Source organism: Oncorhynchus gorbuscha, linkage group LG04, assembly GCF_021184085.1.
Source record: "Oncorhynchus gorbuscha isolate QuinsamMale2020 ecotype Even-year linkage group LG04, OgorEven_v1.0, whole genome shotgun sequence".
Classification (NCBI taxonomy): domain Eukaryota; kingdom Metazoa; phylum Chordata; class Actinopteri; order Salmoniformes; family Salmonidae; genus Oncorhynchus; species Oncorhynchus gorbuscha.
Genome location: NC_060176.1, coordinates 26,195,480 through 26,201,959, shown reverse-complemented (window position 1 = coordinate 26,201,959; position 6,480 = coordinate 26,195,480). Strand labels below are relative to the sequence as shown.

At 42.6% G+C, this 6,480-nt stretch overlaps 1 protein-coding gene across 1 annotated transcript in view; it reads right to left on the bottom strand.

The window, feature by feature from the left end:
- Window positions 1-328: 328 nt before the first annotated feature.
- Window positions 329-6,480, bottom strand: part of LOC124033897 (two pore channel protein 2-like) — a 51,870-nt gene continuing 45,718 nt past the window's right edge. The window contains exon 25 of the mRNA XM_046346302.1: window positions 329-475. The gene's annotated coding sequence lies outside the window, so the exon portion shown is untranslated. The remainder of the gene's footprint in view (window positions 476-6,480) is intronic.

Below are 6,480 nucleotides of genomic sequence, written 5' to 3'. Positions count from 1 at the left end.
TGAAAACACAAAACATTAAGGGTATCCACTCTTTCCATAACATAGACTGGCCAGGCGAATCCAGGTGAAAGCTAGGATCCCTTATGGAAATCACCTGTTAAATCCACTTCAATCAGTGTAGATGAAGGGGAGGAGACAGGTGAAAGGAATTGTAAGCCTTGAGACAATTGAGACATGGATTGTGGATGGGTGCCATTCAGAGGGTGAATGGGCAAGGCAAGAAATGTGAGTGCATTTGAACAGGGTATGGTAGGTAGTAGGTGCCAGGCGCACCGGTTTGTGCCAAGAACTGCAACACTGCTGAGTTTTTCAGTCTCAACAGTTTCCCGTGTGTATAAAGAATGGTCCACCACCCAAAGAACATCCAGCCAACTTGACACGACTGTGGGAAGCATTGGAGTCAACATGGGCCAGCATCCCTGTGGGACGCTTTCAGCACCTCGTAGAGTCAATGCCCCGACGAATTGAGGCTCATCTGAGGGCAACAAAAAAAATATATTGGTATACTCAGTATAGCGTTTTGCAAAAAAACATGATTATTTGTCTCTGAAATGAAACCATCAAGTGATAGATTTTAAACAAATACATTGAACAACTGAATGCCATAATTAGTGCAAAAACACCACTCTTTCATACATTTCTTGAAACAATAAAAACTCATTTACCATCATTTCTGAAAATGGATATATAGCGTTTTGGAATGAAACTCTTCATATAGAGGACACCCATTTGGACAACAGACGATAGCTATACTAACATCGTTATAGCATATTTTTCGACCAACCAGTTTAATTAGCATGTAGTAACATACATTCTTCTGGTGGGTACCAATATGTCTGTGTGTCTATATGATGCCCACTGGGCGCATCAGAGACATTATGTCAATAGACAGGCCTGTGTCGTCAGGAAAATCCTTTGACGCTTTAAAGACATTTCCAGCTAATCAAAATAATGTGTTATTTTCACATTTCAAACAAGGTCCTGGCAAAGTTGCCTCAAAGTTTTGTGACATTTGGAATAGACTAGCATGTAATTGTCTTTGAATCGGGTCACTTTATGCCAAAGAGTATATCATTCCTATCATATAAAACACAAGCGATTAATGTTAATAATTTCCCAATTTTGTTCACCAGTCCCAACAAGAACATATATTTGAGTTTTTTTCCAATCGTATGCAGCTCACCTCATTAAACAGACTGATTAAATAAAACCAATGAATCTGGGACCTCCATCTCTGCCTTTCTTTCCCGCTGACACCACAGCGTGTGTCTCAAGCTGCACACACCAGCCCCGCAAGGTCTCGCCTGTCCAGACTGCCTTGGGGTCAAAGTTGAGGCCCTCTAGCAACCATTGCTCCAGTGTATCAAGTCAGTGAGCAAAGTGACAGTGCCGGGGCTATTGTCTGCTGGTACTGTCCCAGAGACAAAAGGAGCACCTGCCTGCCAGATCATTCCCAGCGCCTCCACGAGTCCATCTACAGCCCCCACAGTCCCCACACTGCCCTGCCATGCGCCCGGCACAAGGCCTCCGTTGTTACACCAACTCCCCCCTCTCCACTCCCCTCTAATTTGGCAAGGGGCGTAGAGGGGGTATGTATATGGCACACCCTGGGGTCAGGTTGGCAGGAGAGTGCAGAGCCAGGCGTGTTAAATGTACATCTGTTCAGCTACATGTGCGCCACCGAAAAGAGCCAGGCAAAAGAACAAGCACATGCTTATTCTTTCATAATGAACAGATAGGTTGCGTCATGTTGGCATGTGGCGGGTGAACCAGAGGGCAAGCTGTCCGTCCGCAAACGTTCTCGGATCAACAATGGCGACTGCGTCCTGGGGAGAAGCGTCGGCATGCAGGTGCAGGTGCCACGGCACGGACAGAGGGACATATGTTACAGGATCTGGCACGGCATAAGCAGAGGAAGCTAGGAACACTTGTTGCACGTCTGACCATTAGTGCGTGCCAAATAAGTAGCTCGGAGTTTGTAATGATTTGAATGTGACTCCCGAGAGGCTTTAACATCGAGATAACTAGGAGCAGAAAGAGCTGTGCTGGCATGTTTGTTCCTTCAAGCAGATGATTCCCTTCAGTTCGATGGATGGGACATATTTAAAAATGACTTACTCTCGCCTCAGAAGGTCATTGTGAAACATGTCAAATTCTTAATTAAGCACACAATAACATAAATCCATCCTCACACCTGTGGAAAAGGATATCTTCCTTAAGATCATGGAAGAGAGGAAGCAGGCATGCTTATTACCAATTTGATAGACTGTAAACATACAGTACCTCACATTTCCTAAGTACTTGTCCCATCCACACTGAAGCTGGTATCACATTCCACTGTAATCTAGGCATGCACAACTCGTGGCATTCTACTCTTGAGGACACCAGACGATTCTGGAAAGGGCCGTTTTACACTTAAGTCAGGGAGCTGGCTGTGTTACAATCAATTCCAGGAGTTTTTAGTAGCAGCAATATTTGAGACATTCTGTCATGTACACAATAGCGACAGCGGCATATCTCAACTCAGCTCAGAGTCTCTGTGTGTTGTTATGGGTCTCTGTGTCCCTGTGGGATACCCCTATGCCAGCAGCAGCATCCTGGACTGTGGAGCCACACACTGCTCTGCAGATAAGGCTGTCCATGAGAGAGAGCCGGGCAAGGCCAGCGACTGGGTCAGACAGATCACTCTGCCCCAGCCCACTCCATAGGTGACTCAGGTACACATGCTGCTCTGACTGCTAGATTCCACTGTACACAGCCATAGCCTGAAACACACACAGCATACAGCCGAATACACATAGCATGCTGCTGCGTGTACTAGGTTAGAGGTGAGGGGTTAGAGGGCGCAGTCCAAGTGGAGCCGCCTGCCTCAGCGCAGCCTGTTTGTTTTGGAGAGCAAATAGAGAGGAATTACAAAGCAGCGGTCCCTTTGTTGAGCCATCCAACTTGTTTGGGTTCAAGAAAATAAATTGATTTTGGTGCGTTGTACAGTGGAGGCTGCTGAGGGGAGGATGGCTCATAATAATGTCTGGAACACAGCAAATTGAATGGCATCAAACACATGGAAACCATGTGTTTGATGTACTTGCTACCATGCCACTTATTCCGCTCCAGCAACTAACCGCGAGCGCGTCCTCCACAATTAAGGTGCCACCAACCTCCTGTACACAGAGCCAGGGCATCAAGATTGATCACCCAAGATCTACTACCAATAAAAACAGGATGAATAATAAAAATAATAAAAAAGACAAATGCTGATGGCCCATAAAACTACTATTGAGTAGTCACATTAGTTGACAATAACTATATAAAGTAAACTAAGTTTAAATTAAAGGCCCAGTGCAGTCATAAACGTGATTTCCCTATGTTTTATATATATTTACCATGAGGTTGGAATGATACTGTCAAATTCTCAAAATTATGATTATGTCCTTCTACTGTCAGAGCTATTTGAAAAGGCCATCTGAAATTTCAGGCTGTTTTGGTGGGATGGAGTTTTGGCCTGCCTTCACCAGGCGGTAAATTAGTAAAGAGACCAAAACAAAGGGCGTTCCAAACCTCTCTGTTAATAACAGCTCATTTTCAGTTTTCCCCTCCCCACTCAGACCACCCCCAGACAGTCATAGCAAAATTCATGCTTGAGAAGTTATTATTTTTGCTAAGAAGCTATTTTTGTTTCTTTTAAACCACTTGAATTAAAAACAATTAAAGTAAGGTACTTCATTGTTACCAATAAACAATTTAATATTGAGATAAAAAAAATGCCTGCGTTGGACTTTTAAGATTGAACAAAGACACAAACATAGATAAACTCATAATAAAACACAAGTTATAATTCAAATGTATGCAAGCATTTAGACTGATTTGCTGACCATCCACTTTAGTGCAAAGTTCCTTTGAGGAATGGGCGCCACCTATTGGTGAATTGATGTCTAGTTCCTATTGACTAGTTCCTCTGCACATCAAAGATGTCCCCGCAGGATCCTCACTATAAATATGTATATGTAGTAGTGTTCAGCATGCTCTTAACAAGAGCTCCACAAAACACCTCACTTTCAGTTTGCAGCATTTGGAAACAAAAAAATGCTAATACCACATGCGAGTCAATGGAGGGAACAGCAGAGAAGACAAAATGTGCTTTCATGACAGGGAGTTTTTGAACACATAAATCCCCTGTGCTCTCTTTGATGAGGCTTGAATTCACCACCGGTCATGTAACACCACAAAAGCAGCCACAACCTCCACCCCCAAGTAGCACCATGTGAAAAATGCAAGGCCATACAACACATCTGAAACCAGGCCAAAGTGAATGCCGTCTTGAGCTGCTCACACAATCAATTTACCCTAATGCAAGTGGACAGGCGATCTTTCTGCTATAGTCAGCAGGCACAATATGCCATAATTACGTATTCACAAAATGCAAGCATCTTAAATGTTCGAGCAAAGGAACCAAAGCCATTAAAACTAAATAGGGCCAAGGGAGATGCTAAAGGAAGTGATACACTCGGATCACTACGGGTAAATTACAACTCGTGCTCTTGCTAAGTATAGGAGGGCTCAACTCATTCCAGATAAATACGCCGTCTCAACCCACAGGTCAATAGGGAACCCATATTTACAATGTGCTAAGTAATATGGTGGTCTGGCATCGTTCCATTAAAAGGGCTAGGATATTCACGTACCTTGAACTGGGATAGCAGGATACTTTTACATCCACAACACAATATAGAAGAGACTACTAGGAATGTCTGTTTTAACTCCTGGAAGATCGCACCAGAATGCATAATTATTCATTATTTGAGTATTCTCTTTCAAGGGCTAAGGTTGGAGACCATGTTAGTAGATGTCTGCTCCTCTCTTCACACGCCAGGGGAGATGGATTGGCTCATAATTAGATTCAAACACAACCTGAAGAATAGTTAACTACGGGGAGAACAGCACCAGTCAAACCTCTGGGAACAGGCCAGGGCCCTCACTCCATAATACTCTAACCAGAAAATAGAGATATATCTACTATGGTTCTACTTTTTGCAATAGCGTCAGATAAATCCTTACACTGTATCTGTAATACTTTGTATTGCCCCTAAAAACCCACAAATCTTTTTGAAAATGGCCTACGTGGCATCGATATGAGTCAGAAACATTTATTCTAGTGTCAAAATTGACTACAAAGTGTAAATAGGATTATTTTGATCATGGAGTCAGTCTCGTCTAAAACGGAGTTTGGAACCTCAGTGCCTAAATGAATAAATGAAGGTTGGGTTTGTATTACAGTTATGTCAACAAATCATGCCCCCCAACGTGCAAATCACCCCTCTGCCCACTTCACTTCCCTTCATTGAATGGGGCTCTGTTGTTTCATCGCCCCAACGCGTTCAAAGGTCAAAAGTTTGAGACTAAAAAGCCCTACCTACGTGTTGACCAACTATGGTTTGCATGCCCTGCTGAAGGAAAAGGTGGTTGGATATACTGGTAGCTAGACCATACAGCAGACTACTGGTTATGTATCTGGTTATGTATATCTTGATAATCCATACCACCATCATCGCTACCATAGCTGACGTTAGCTACCTAAGTAGCTAGCTCAATACAACTCGGATTTGACTTGGTAACATTTCAAAAGAAGGCAAATAGTAGTAGAAAAACCTTTTGTCATGATTGTGATGTCGCCAGATTCACTTTAGATGCAGTAAAACTTTAGCCAGCTAAGATAGTTTGAGGGGACCTCCATATTTTATCAAGCTTACTTTAGCATTGCTAGCTATTTTTGGCAGACTTTGCAAGTAACAGTAATGACAACATTGCCATCTCTCTAAAGTAAATTTGCCGACATCATAATATGGAAAATATATTTTCCTACTTCCTACTTGAGCAATTTCATCATATTTCCATGGCACTCTAAGTTAGTGTACAAAACAGTCACATTAGCCTCCTAGGTGCAACTTATGTCTAGGGCACAAATATGGATGCAGCTATGGTGGAACTACTGTAGCTAACTTATGTTGAGCAGCAACAAACTCAAACCAATCCAGGGCCAAAGCAAAACATGTCACAGTTGGTTGCATAATGTAACATGTAACAGTTGGTTGCGTAGTGTAACATGTAACAGTTGGTTGCATAATGTAACATGTAACAGTTGGTTGCGTAGTGTAACATTTAACAGTTGGTTGCATAATGTAACATGTAACAGTTGGTTGCGTAGTGTAACATGTAACAGTTGGTTGCGTAGTGTAACATGTAACAGTTGGTTGCATAGTGTAACATTTAACAGTTGGTTGCATAATGTAACATGTAACAGTTGGTTGCGTAGTGTAACATGTAACAGTTGGTTGCGTAGTGTAACATGTAACAGTTGGTTGCGTAGTGTAACATGTAACAGTTGGTTGCGTAGTGTAACATGTCACAGTTGGTTGCATAATGTAACATGGAACAGTTGGTTGCGTAGTGTAACATGTAACAGTTGGTTGCGTAGTGTAACAT